Below are 14,172 nucleotides of genomic sequence, written 5' to 3' on the forward strand. Positions count from 1 at the left end.
TCGCGCGCATCTAACAGGGCAAACGGGAGAAGCTAGGGCGGCCGTAATCCTCGCCGGCGTCGAGCTCAGCGGCTGCCGGACCTCGGGCATTGGCGGGAACGGCGCTATGGTGCACAAGAGGGGAAACGGAAGGGCGCTGCGGCCTCCTGGGGTTGCGGTGAGCACGACGGTGGGCTCGGGAGCGAGCTGCGGTGACTGTGGCCACGGCCACGCCATGGCCGACGGCGAGAAGCTCTCGGCCGCGGTGGATAACCTAGCTACGGCGCGCGAACGACGAAACAGAGAGGGGGAAACGGACGGAGAGCTCACGTAGACCCTGTAGAGGTGGACGGCGAGCTTGAGGGAGGCCGGACGGGGGCGGATTTGACGGCGGCGATCCGCGGTGGCCGAGGAGGGGAACGGCGAAGCTGGCAGCATCCAGGGCTTCCGGAGGGCCGTGGATCGGTGGGGAGGAAGAGGGGGTCGAGGCGGAGCCTTTGAGCGCATCGGCGAGGCTAGGGGGTGGCGGTGGCCGCGAGGGAGCTCGTCGGTGGCGGCGGCTCCGTTCGGACGAGTGAGGGAGAGAGGAAGCAGAGGAGGGGGGGAGAGTTCGGGAGAGTGAGGGAGTTCCAGGGGGGTGGCGTGGCACGCATGGAGGCGTCCGGGGTGTCGAGGTGGAGCGGCAAGCAGGAGGTGGCCGGGGCGTGCGCCGGCGTGCGTCGGCCAGGTGCCTGTGCCTAGTGGCGCGAGGAGGAAGGCGACAGGGGGGGAAGTGCAGATGGGCTGGGCCGCACAGGAGCTGGGCCGGCTGGCTACTGGGTGAGCGCCAGATAAGTCCTTCTCTCTCTCTCTTTCATTTCTATTTAATTCTGTTTTCTATTTTCTGTAGTTTGTTTTGATTTAGTTTTAGACACTAAACCATTTTATAAAATCCTGGAAATAGTTATGTGGCTAGGACTAAAATATACCAAACCACATAAAATGTTCCAGTAATTATTGGACATATATTATTTATATATCAAATATATATCCAATGCAAATAGCTATTTATTTAATTCAAAGGCCCAAAATAATTAACTCTGAGATACCAAAAATATTGTTTTGAGTTTTACCTCTTTGCAATATTTTCAGAGACTAAGAGGAAAATTTTCTTGGACTTCTTTGAGGAGATTTTAATGTTGATCATTTTTAGAAGGTTTCTGAGGCTTTAAAAAATTCCTCAATTCAAATTTCATTTGAATTAAAACATGATACTCACATGAGGTCTAGCCTAGTGCATAACAGGACCAGGGATGTGACACAGTTGATGCTTGCGAACCATGCCTCATGGGCAAGATGACTAAGACTCCATTCTCTGGAACACTGGAGTGAGCAATAGATTTGTTGGAAATCATACATACTGATGTATGTGGTCCGATGAATATTGAAGCTCACGACAGGTATCATTATTTTCTGATCTTCACAGATGATTTGAGAATATATGATTATATCTACTTGATGAAACAAAAGTCTGAAATATTTGAAAAGTTCATATAATTTCAGAGTGAAGTGGAAAATCATTGTAACAAGAAAATAAAGTTTCTACGATCTGATCGTGGAGGAGAATATTTGAGTTACGAGTTTGGCCTTCAGTTAAAACAATGTGAAATAGTTTCACTACTCACGCCACCTGGAACACCACAATGTAATGGTGTATCCGAACATCGTAACCGTACTTTATTAGATATGGTGCGATCTATGATGTCTCTTACCGATTTACCACTATCGTTTTGGGGTTATGCATTAGAGACAGCTGCATTCACGTTAAATAGGGCACCATCTAAATCCGTTGAGACGACACCATATGAACTATGGTTTGGCAAGAAACCAAAGTTGTCGTTTCTTAAAGTTTGAGTTTACAATGCTTATGTGAAAAAGTTTCAACATGATAAGCTCAAACCCAAATCGGAGAAGTGCGTCTTCATAGGATACCCAAAAGAAAATGTTGGGTACACCTTCTATCACAGATCCGAAGGCAAGATATTCATTGTTGAGAATGGGTCCTTTCTAGAGAAGGAGTTTCTCTCGAAAGAAGTGAGTGGGAGAAAAGTAGAACTTGATGAGGTAATTGTACCTGCTCCCTTATTGGAAAGTAGTTCATCACAGAAATCTATTCCTGTGACTACTACACCAATTAGTGAGGAAGCTAATGATGATGATCATGTAACTTCAGATCAAGTTACTACCGAACCTCGTAGGTAAACCAGAGTGAGATCCGCACCAGAGTGGTACGGTAATCCTGTTCTGGAGGTCATGTTACTTGACCATGACGAACCTACGAACAATGAGGAAGCGATGATGAGCCCAGATTCCGCGAAATGGCTTGAGGCCATGAAATCTGAGATGAGATCCATGTATAAGAACAAAGTATGGACTTTGATTGACTTGCCCAAAGATCGGCGAGCCATTGAGATTAAATGGATCTTCAAGAGGAAGACATAGTAGTGTTACTATCTACAAAGCTAGAATTGTCGCAAAAAGGTTTTCGACAAGTTCAAGGTGTTGACCACGATGAGGATTTCTCACTCGTATCTATGCTTAAGTCTGTCTGAGTCATGCTAGCTATTGCCGCATTTTACGAAATCTGGCAAATGGATAAACAAAACTGCATTCCTTAATAGGATTTATTAAATAGGAGTTGTATATGATGCAGCCAGAAGGTTTTGTCGATCCTAAAGGTACTAACAAAATATGCAAGCTCCACCGATCCATCTATGGACTGGTGCAAGCATCTCGGAGTTGGAATATACGCTTTGATAAGTTGATCAAAGCATATAGTTTTATACAGACTTGCGGTGAAGCCTGTATTTACAAGAAAGTGAGTGGGAGCACTACAACATTTCTGATAAGTATATGTATGACATATTGTTGATCGGAGATGATGTAGAATTATTCTGCAAAGCATAAAGGAATGTTTTGAAAGGAGTTTTTTCAAAGAAAGGTCTCGGTGAAGTTGCTTACATATTGAGCATCAAGATCTATAGAGATAGATCAAGACGCTTGATAAGTTTTTCAATGAGTACATACCTTGACAAAATTTTGAAGTAGTTCAAAATGGAACAGTCAAAGAAGGAGTTCTTGCCTTTGTTAAAAGGTGTGAAGTTGAGTAAGACTCAAAACCCGACCACGGCAGAAGATAGAGAGAGAATGAAAGTCATTCCCTATGCCTCAGCCGTAGGTTCTATAAAGTATGCCATGCTGTGTACCATACCTATTGTATACCCTGCCCTGAGTTTGGTGAAGGAGTACAATAGTGATCTAGGAGTAGATCACTAGACATTGGTCCATATCATCCTTAGTGGAATAAGGATATGTTTCTCGATTATGGAAGTGACAAAAGGTTCATCGTAAAGGGTTACATCGATGCAAATTTTGACATTGATCCAGATGACTCTAAATCTCAATCTGGATACATATTGAATGTGGGAGCAATTAGCTAGAGTAGCTCTGTGCAGAGCATTGTCTACATAGAAATTTGCAAAATACTTACGGATCTGAATGTGGCAGACCCATGGACTAAACTTCTCTCACAAGCAAAACATGATCACACCTTAGTACTCTTTGGGTGTTAATCACATAGCGATGTGAACTAAATTATTGACTCTAGTAAACCTTTTGGGTGTTGGTCACATGTCGATGTGAACTATGGGTGTTAATCACATGGTGATGTGAACTATTGGTATTAAATCACATGGCGATGTGAACTAGATTATTGACTCTAGTGCAAGTGGGAGACTGAAGGAAATATGCCCTAGAGGCAATAATAAAGTTATTATTTATTTCCTTATATCATGATAAATTTTTATTATTCATGCTAGAATTGTATTAACCGGAAACATAATATATGTGTGAATACATAGACAAACAGAGTGTCACTAGTATGCCTCTACTTGACTAGCTCGTTGATCAAAGATGGTTATGTTTCCTAACCATAGACATGAGTTGTCATTTGATTAACGGAATCACATCATTAGGAGAATGATGTGATTGACTTGACCCATTCCATTAGCTTAGCACACGATCGTTTAGTTTGTTGCTATTGCTTTCTTCATGACTTATACATGTTCCTATGACTATGAGATTATGCAACTCCCGTTTACTGGAGGAACACTTTGTGTGCCACCAAACGTCACAACGTAATTGGGTGATTATAAATATGCTCTACAGGTGTCTCCGAAGGTACTTGTTGGGTTGGCGTATTTCGAGATTAGGATTTGTCACTTCGATTGTCGGAGGGGTATCTCTGGGCCCACTCGGTAATGCACATCACTATAAGCCTTGCAAGCATTGCAACTAATGAGTTAGTTGCGGGATGATGTATTACAGAACGAGTAAAGAGACTTGCCGGTAACGAGATTGAACTAGGTATTGAGATACCGATGATCGAATCTCGGGCAAGTAACATACCGATGACAAAGGAAACAACGTATGTTATGTGGTTTGACCGATAAAGATCTTCGTAGAATATGTAAGAGACAATATGAGCATCCAGGTTCCGCTATTGGTTATTGACCGGAGACGTGTCTCGGTCATGTCTACATAGTTCTCGAACCCGTAGGGTCCGCACGCTTAAAGTTCGATGATGGTTATATTACGAGTTTATGTGTTTTGATGTACCGAAGGAGTTCGGAGTCCCGGATGAGATCGGGGACATGACGAGGAGTCTCGAAATGGTCGAGACGTAAAGATCGATATATTGGATGACTATATTCGGACATTGGAAAGGTTCCGAGTGATTCGGGTATTTTCGGGAGTACCGGGGAGTTACGGGAATTCGTATTGGGCCTTAATGGGCCATACGGGAAAGGAGAGAAAGGCCTTAAAGGGTGGCCGCACCCCTCCCCATGGGCTGGTCCGAATTGGACTAGGGAGGGGGGGCGCCCCCTTCCTTCCTTCTCCTTTTCCCTTCCCTTTCCTTCTCTCCTACTCCTACTACTTGGAAGGGATCCTAGTTCTACTAGGAAAGAGGGAATCCTACTCCCGGTGGGAGTAGGACTCCCCTAGGGCGCGCCATAGATAGGGCCGGCCCCTCCCCTCCTCCACTCCTTTATATACGTGGCCAGGGGGCACCCCATAAAAACAACAATTGATCTTTTGATCTCTTAGCTGTGTGCGCTGCCCCCCTCCACCATAATCCACCTAGATCATATCGCAGCGGTGCTTAGGCGAAGCCCTGCGTCGGTAGAACATCATCATCGTCACCACGCAGTCGTGCTGACGAAACTCTCCCTCAACACTCGGCTGGATCAGAGTTCAAGAGACGTCATCAAGTTGAACGTGTGCAGAACTCGGAGGTGCCGTGCATTCGGTACTTGATCGGTCGGATCGTGAAGACGTACGACTACATCAACCGTGTTGTGCTAACGCTTCCGTTGCTGGTCTACGAGGGTACGTAGACAACACTCTCTCATCTCGTTGCTATGCATCACCATGATCTTGCGTGTGCGTAGGAATTTTTTTGAAATTACTATGTTCCCCAACAGTAGAGAGATAAATTCATGCAATATGAAATAAACCCCATCTTGTTATCCTCGATGGCAACGATACAATACGTGCCTTGCTGCCCCTTCTGTCACTGGGTAAGGACACCGCAAGATCGAACCCAAAGCTAAGCACTTCTCCCATGGCAAGAACTACCAATCTAGTTGGCCAAACCAAACGGATAATTCAAAGAGACTCGCAAAGATAACCAATCATACATAAAAGAATTCAGAGAAGATTCAGATATTATTCATAGATAGACTTGATCATAAACCCACAATTCATTGGTCTCAACAAACACACTGCAAAAAGAAGATTACATCGAATAGATCTCCACAAGAGAGGGGGAGAACTTTGTATTGAGATTCAAAGAGAGAGAAGAAGCCATCTAGCTACTAACTATGGACCCGAAGGTCTGAGGTAAACTACTCACACTTCACCAGAGAGGCTAGGATGATGTAGAAGCCCTCCGTGATGATGGCCCTCTTCCGGCGGAGCTCCGAAACAGGCCCCAAGATGGGATCTCGTGGATACAGAAAGTTGCGGCGGCGGAATTAGGTTTTTGGCTCCTGTTCTGATCGTTTGGGGGTACATGTCTATATATAGGAGGAAGAAGTATGCCGGAGGAGCACCGAGGGGCCCACGAGGCAGGGGGTGCGCCCTGGGGGGCGCCCTCCACCCTCGTGACCGCCTCTTTTGTTCCTTGGAGCAGGGTCCAAGTCTCCTGGATCACGTTCTGTGAGAAAATCACGTTCCCGAAGGTTTTATTCCGTTTGGACTCCGTTTGATATTCCGTTTCTTCGAAACACTGAAATAGGCAAAAAAATAGCAATTCTGGGCTGGGCCTCCGGTTAATAGGTTAGTCCCAAAAATAATATAAAAGTGGAAAATAAAGCCCAATATAGTCCAAAACAGTAGATAATATAGCATGGAGCAATCAAAAATTATAGATACGATGGAGACGTATCAAGTATCATCATACTTTTCAATCAAAGAACCAATTTCAGAAGCACCCTTAAAAGCAACAAATTCTTCAATTTGTTGAACATCATAGTGATTATAAACACCCTTAGCATACGAAGATACGATTCCATTATTACTAAACTCACATTGATAGGGAAGGTGTTTCTTAGGGTTTTCAGAACAACAAGTAAAATCATATATTTCACATAAATTCCAAGCATAGCATTGCAAACGTTGAATTTGACTACATAATAGTTTCCCTTTTTCAGATATACGGTGTCGCACATAACAAGCATGCTCATATAAAGATTTTCCCTCAACTAAGCTAGTTGGGGTTTCAGCCCGAGCACATAGGGATCGAAGATGATCCAAGTAATAAGCTTCAGCAGTGTGATAGATTTTGAGTGGTTCTTCAACCATTGGTTCAGTAGGTACAACTATTTTTTTTGGTATTTTGCGTTTCCTACCCATAACTAAAGATAGAAAACAACTAAGAACAACAAATAAAAATTACTTAGCGATAAAGAAAACAAGCACACACGAGAATATTCACCCCACGCTATTGCTCCCCGGCAACGGCGCCCGAAAAAGGTCTTGATACCCACAAGTATAGGGGATCGCAACAGTTTTCGATAAATAAGAGTGTCGAACCCAACGAGGAGCTAAAGGTAGAACAAATACTCCCTCAAGTTCTATCGACCACCGATACAACTCTACGCACGCTTGACGTTCGCTTTACCTAGAACAAGTATAAAACTAGAAGTACTTTGTAGGTGTTATTGGATAGGTTTGCAAGATAATAAAGGGTACGTAAATAAAAAGTAGGGGCTCTTTAGATAAAGAAACAATAAAGTAAATATAGCGAGTGTGGAGAAGTGGTGGTAGGAGTTGCGAAATTGCCCCTAAGAAATTGACTACTTTACTAGACCGATAGCAAGTATTATGTGGGAGAGGTCACTGCTAGCATGTCATCCGTGACTTGGAATTCTATGCACTTATGATTGGAACTATTAGCAAGCATCCACAACTACTAATGTTCATTAAGGTAAAACCCAACCATAGCATTAAGATATATTGGTCCCCCTTCAATCCCGTATGCATCAATTTCTATGCTAGGTTGAAGCTTCTGTCACTCTTGCCCTCCAATACATAGTCCTATCAACATACAACTAACCCTAGGATGTGATCCATGCGCGCAATCATATGATGGGCACCAAAGGACAGCAACATAACCACAAGCAAATTAATCAATCATAGCAATTCATCAACCACCGATAGGACAACGAAAATCTACTCAGACATCATAGGATGGCAACACATCATTGGATAATAATATGAAGCATAAAGCACCATGTTCAAGTAGAGGGTACAGCGGGTTGCGGGAGAGTGGACCGCTGTAGATAGAGGGGGGAAGGTGATGGAGATGTTGGTGAAGATGGCGGAGGTGTTGGTGTAAATCGCGGTGATGATGATGGCCCCCGGCGGCACTCCGGTGCCACCGGAAGCGAGGGGGAGAGAGCTCCCTCCTTCTTCTTCTTCCTTAACCTCCTCCCTAGATGGGAGAAGGGTTTCCCCTCTGGTCCATGGCCTCCATGGCACAGGAGGGGCGAGAGCCCCTCCGAGATTGGATCTGTCTCTCTGTCTCTCTCTGTTTCTGCATTCTCAGATTCTTCCCTTTCACCGTTTCTTATATTCCCGGAGATCCGTAACTCCGATTGGGCTGAAATTTTGACACGATGTCTATCCGGAAATTAGCTTTCTTGCGGTGAAAGAAGGGCTTCAACTGCCTTACAGGGTGGCCACGAGGGTCAGGGGCGCGCCTGACACCCTGGGGCGCGCCCCCCTACCTCATGGGCCCCTCGAGCATCATCTCGCGTGGATTTTTCTTCCCAAAAATCATATATATTCCAAAAAAAATCTCCTTCGGTTTTTATTCCGTTTGGACTTTATTTGATATGGATATTCTGTGAAACAAAAAACATGCAACAAACAGGAACTGGCACTGGGCACTAGATCAATATGTTAGTCCCAAAAATAGTATAAAAAGTTGCCAAAAGTATATGAAAGTTTAATAATATTGGCATGGAACAATCAAAAATTATAGATACGATGGAGACGTATCATTCTCCGGCGTGCCGAATACCACATCTAGTGTGATTTTCCCAGCACAGCGTGCTTTCCGACTGGGGATGATTCCTCTAAAGGTTGTGCTGCTTTTCTCAATGCGGTTCCAATCTATTTCCATTTTTTGAAGAGTTTCCTCGTAGATGAGGTTTAATCCACTGCCGCCGTCCATGAGTACTTTGGTGAGTCGAAAGCCGTCCACAATTGGACTGAGGACCAGTGCAGCTGGTGCTCGGGCTGTTCGGAATTTAGGTTCGTCACTGGCATTGAAGGTAATAGCCGTGTCGCTCCAGGGATTTATTGCTGCTACGTGGCAGATTTCGGTAATGCTGCGGAGTGTTCGCTTGCGCCTATTATTTGATGCGAAGGTCTCAAAGACTGTTAATGTCATATTGTTATCCCTGGGATGGTGCTCTGTAGCATCTGGGATGAGCAGATCCTCGCCGCTTTTGGCCACCTGCCGGAGTATCCAACATGCTCTAAGGCTGTGTGTTGGTATGGTATCCATTGTACTATGAATTTTGCAGGGTCCGTTGAGCCATCCCTCTAATACGGTTCCACGCCCTGTAGAGGGTTTTTGCTTCTTTGTAATTAACTCGGGTGTCTTATGATAGTGCACCCTTTTACTTCGGACTGGGTGTATATTCGGAGCCGGATTATCCCAAAATTTCGTTTCGGTTTTCCAGGCACTTCCCATCACACAGTACTTTCTTACTATGGATGCCAAGTCGGCGAAGCATGATATGTCACGGCGACTTATGGCGTTAAGGATTCCCTTGTCCGTGTAGTTATTGCAGAAAAGTGAGACTGCGTCTTCCTCGCGGCAGTCCTTAACCTTGTTCATCACAAGGAGGAATTTGGCCCAATAATGATGTACTGTTCAATGGGGATCTTGCCTGATATGGGAAAGATCGTTTATGTCTAGGTGGGTGGGTGGGTTTGAGTCCGAACCCCTACCCGATCTGAGACCGAGGGGCCGAGGGGTTCCCGATCTTGGAAGTTCGGATTTTGGGATGTTGCCCAATGAGTCTGGTCCGCTGCCTGACTCTAGGTTCAGGGCATGGGTGATGTCCTCCCGTAAACGGGTATCCGGCTCGGAGAGCTCAGGATCCGGACATAGTTAGTCCTCAAGATAGAGGAAGAATCGCCGCATTGTTCCTCCACCACCGCAACATGATGGCTGACCGGTGGAGAGTTAATCTCCCTTTGATCGGGTTTAAGCCCAATCTGATCATAGTCCGTAGCGACTCCCAAGGCGGCGATGTGATCCAAGAGCTCATTTAGGGAAGAGAGCTCCATTGGATCCATTTGCTCGGCGAATTCCAAGCCGACGTGGAGGCTGTTTTTGATGACCCGAGAAGTCATCGTTGGTGCAGCAGCCGAACAGGCGGTCATGATGAAACTGCCTAGCCGGAGAGTTTGGCCGACAGCCAGGGCTCTGATGTCTACTACACAACCTTCTTCTTCTAGACGTTGTTGGGCCTCCAAGTGCAGAGGTTTGTAGGACAGTAGCAAATTTCCCTCAAGTGGATGACCTAAGGTTTATCAATCCGTAGGAGGCGTAGGATGAAGATGGTCTCTCTCAAGCAACCCTGCAACCAAATAACAAAGAGTCTCTTGTGTCCCCAACACACCCAATACAATGGTAAATTGTATAGATGCACTAGTTCGGCGAAGAGATGGTGATACAAGTGGTATATGGATGGTAGATAAAGGTATTTGTAATCTGAAATTATAAAAACAGCAAGGTAACTAATGATAAAAGTGAGCATAAACGGTATTGCAATGCTAGGAAACAAGGCCTAGGGTTCATACTTTCACTAGTGCAAGTCCTCACAACAATAATAACATAATTGGATCATATAACTATCCCTCAACATGCAACAAAGAGTCACTCCAAAGTCACTAATAGCGGAGAACAAACGAAGAGATTATGGTAGGGTACGAAACCACCTCAAAGTTATTCTTTTCAATCAATCCGTTGGGCTATTCCTATAAGTGTCACAAACAGCCCTAGAGTTCGTACTAGAATAACACCTTAAGACACAAATCAACCAAAACCCTAATGTCACCTAGATACTCCAATGTCACCTCAAGTATCCGTGGGCATGATTATACGATATGCATCACACAATCTCATATTCATCTATTCAACCAACACAAAGGACCTCAAAGAGTGCCCCAAAGTTCTATCGAAGAATCATGACGAAAACGTGTGCCAACCCCTATGCATAGGTTCAAGGGCGGAACCCGCAAGTTGATCACCAAAACATACATCAAGTGAATCACGTGATATCCCATTGTCACCACAGATATCCACGGCAATACATACATCAAGTGTTCTCAAATCTTTAAAGACTCAATCTGATAAGATTACTTCGAGGGGGAAACTCAATTCATTACAAGAGAGAAGAGGGGGAGGAGAAACATAAGATCCAACTATAATAGCAAAGCTCGTGATACATCAAGATCGTATCACCTCAAGAACACGAGAGAGAGAGAGATCAAACACATAGCTACTGGTACATACCCTCAGCCCCGAGGGAGAACTACTCCCTCCTCGTCATGGAGAGCACCGGGATGATGAAGATGGCCACCGAAGAGGGATTCCCCCTCCGGCAGGGTGCCGGAACGGGTCTAGATTGGCTTTCGGTGGCTACGGAGGCTTCTGGCGGCGGAACTCCCAATCTATTGTGCTCCCGGATGTTTTTAGGGTATATGGAGATATATAGGCAGAAGAAGTACGTCAGGGGGGCCACGAGGGGCTCATGAGGGTGGAGGGCGCGCCCAGGGGGAGTGGGCGCGCCCCCCTGCCACGTGACCTCCTCGCAGATCCTCCGACATGCACTCCAAGTCTTCTGGGCTTCTTTCCTTCCAAAAATGAGTTCCGTGAAGTTTCAGGTCAATTGGACTCCATTTGGTTTTCCTTTTCTTCGAAACCCTAAAACAGGGTAAAAACAGAAACTGGCACTGGGCTCTGGGTTAATAGGTTAGTCCCAAAAATGATATAAAAGTGTATAATAAAGCCCATAAACATTCAAAACAGTAGATAATATAGCATGGAGCAATCAAAAATTATAGATACGTTGGAGACGTATCAGCATCCCCAAGCTTAATTCCTGCTCGTCCTCGAGTAGGTAAATGATAAAAACAGAATTTTTGATGCGGAGTGCTACTTGGTATAATTTCAATGTAATTCTTCTTAATTGTGGCATGAATATTCAGATCCATAAGATTCAAGACAAAAGTTCATAATGACATAGAAATAATAATACTTCAAGCATACTAACTAAGCAATTATGTCCTCTCAAAATAACATGGCCAAAGAAAGTTCATCCCTACAAAATCATATAGTTTAGTCATGTTTCTTTTTGTCACACAAGAATGCTCTCATCATGCACAACCCCGATGACAAACCAAGCAATTGTTTCATACTTTAGTAATCTCAAACTCATAAACTTTCACGCAATACATGAGCGCAAGCCATGGATATAGCACTATGGGTGGAATAGAATAATGAGGGGGTTATGTGGAGAGGACAAAAAGGAGAAAGTCTCACATCAACGAGGCTAATCAATGGGCTATGGAGATGCCCACCGATTGATGTTAATGCAAGGAGTAGGGATTGCCATGCAACGGATGCACTAGAGCTATAAATGTATGAAAGCTCAACAAAAGAAACTAATGGGTGTGCATACAACTTGCTTGCTCTCGAAGACCTAGGGCACTTGAGGAGGCCCATTGTTGGAATATACAAGCCAAGGTCTATAATGAAAAATTCCCACTAGTATATGAAAGTGATAACATGAGAGACTCTCTACTATGAAGATCATGGTGCTACTTTGAAGCACAAGTGTGGTAAAAGGATAGTAACATTGTCCCTTCTCTCTTTTTCTCTCATTTTTTTGGCCTTTTCTTTTTTTATGGCATTTCTCTTTTTTTGGGCCTTCTCTTTTTTATGGCCTTTCTCTTTTTTTATTCCTCACTTGGGACAATGCTCTAATAATGATGATCATCACACTTCTATTTATTTACAACTCAATGATTACAACTCGATACTAGAACAAAGATGACTCTATATGAATGCCTCCGGCGGTGTACCGGGATATGCAATGAATCAAGAGTGACATGTATGAAAGAATTATGAACGGTGGCTTTGCCACAAATACAATGTCAACTACATGATCATGCTAAGCAATATGACAATGATGAATGTGTCATGATGAACGGAATGGTGGAAGGTTGCATGGCAATATATCTCGGAATGGCTATGGAAATGCCATAATAGGTAGGTATGGTGGATGTTTTGAGGAAGATATAAGGAGGTTTATGTGTGAAAGAGCGTATCATATCACGGGGTTTGGATGCACCGGCGAAGTTTGCACCAACTCTCAATGTGAGAAAGGGCAATGCACTGTACCGAAGAGGCTAGCAAGGATGGAAGAGTGAGAGTGCATATAATCCATGGACTCAACATTAGTCATAAAGAAATCACATACTTATTGCAAAAATCTACAAGTCATCAAAAACTTCGGCACTATGCGCATGCTCCTAGGGGGATAGATTGGTAGGAAAAGACCATCGCTCGTCCCCGACCGCCACTCATAAGGAAGACAATCAAATAACGCCTCATCTTTCAAATTTGTTGCATAACGTTTACCATACGTGCATGCTACGGGACTTGCAAACTTCAACACAAGCATTTCTCAAATTCACAACTACTCAACTAGCATGACTTTGATATTATTACCTCCATATATCAAAACAATCATCAAGCATCAAACTTCTCTTAGTATTCAATACTCTATGTGAAAGCTTTTACTATTCTTGGATGCCTAGCATATTAGGATTTTAAGCAAATTACCATGCTTTTTAAGACTCTCAAAATAATCTAAGTGAAGCATGAGAGTTCATCTATTTCTTCAAAATAAAACTACCACCATGCTCTAAAAGATATAAGTGAAGCACTAGAGCAAACAACAAACTACTCCGAAAGATATAAGTGAAGATCAAATGAGTAGTCAAATAATTATGCAACTATGTGAAGACTCTCTAAAATTTAATAATTTCAGATCTTGGTATTTTATTCAAACAGCAAGCAAAGCAAAATAAAATGATATTCTAAGAATGGAAAACATCATGTGAAGAAGCAAAAACTTAGGATCAACCGAAACTAACCGATAGTTGTTGAAGAAGAAAGGTGGGATGCCAACCGGGGCATCCCCAAGCTTAGATGCTTGAGACTTCTTGAAATATTATCTTGGGGTGCCTTGGGCATCCCCAAGCTTGAGCTTTTGTGTCTCCTTAATTCCTCTCATATCAAGGTCTCCCTAAATCTCAAAAGCTTCATCCACACAAAACTCAACAAGGACTCATGAGATAAGTTAGTATAAACCATTGCAAAAACCTTATAATACTCTACTGTAGCAAATCACTAAAATTACTATTCAACATTGCATACTAAATGCCTCTGCATATTTAATAGTCATATCCTCAAATAGAATCATTAAAGAAGCAAACATACGCAAACAATGCAAACATAACAGCAATCTGCCTAAACAGGACAGTCTGTAAAGAATGCAGCAA

The sequence above is a fragment of the Triticum dicoccoides genome, chromosome 3A (genome assembly GCF_002162155.2).
Source record: "Triticum dicoccoides isolate Atlit2015 ecotype Zavitan chromosome 3A, WEW_v2.0, whole genome shotgun sequence".
In the NCBI taxonomy this organism is placed as follows: domain Eukaryota; kingdom Viridiplantae; phylum Streptophyta; class Magnoliopsida; order Poales; family Poaceae; genus Triticum; species Triticum dicoccoides.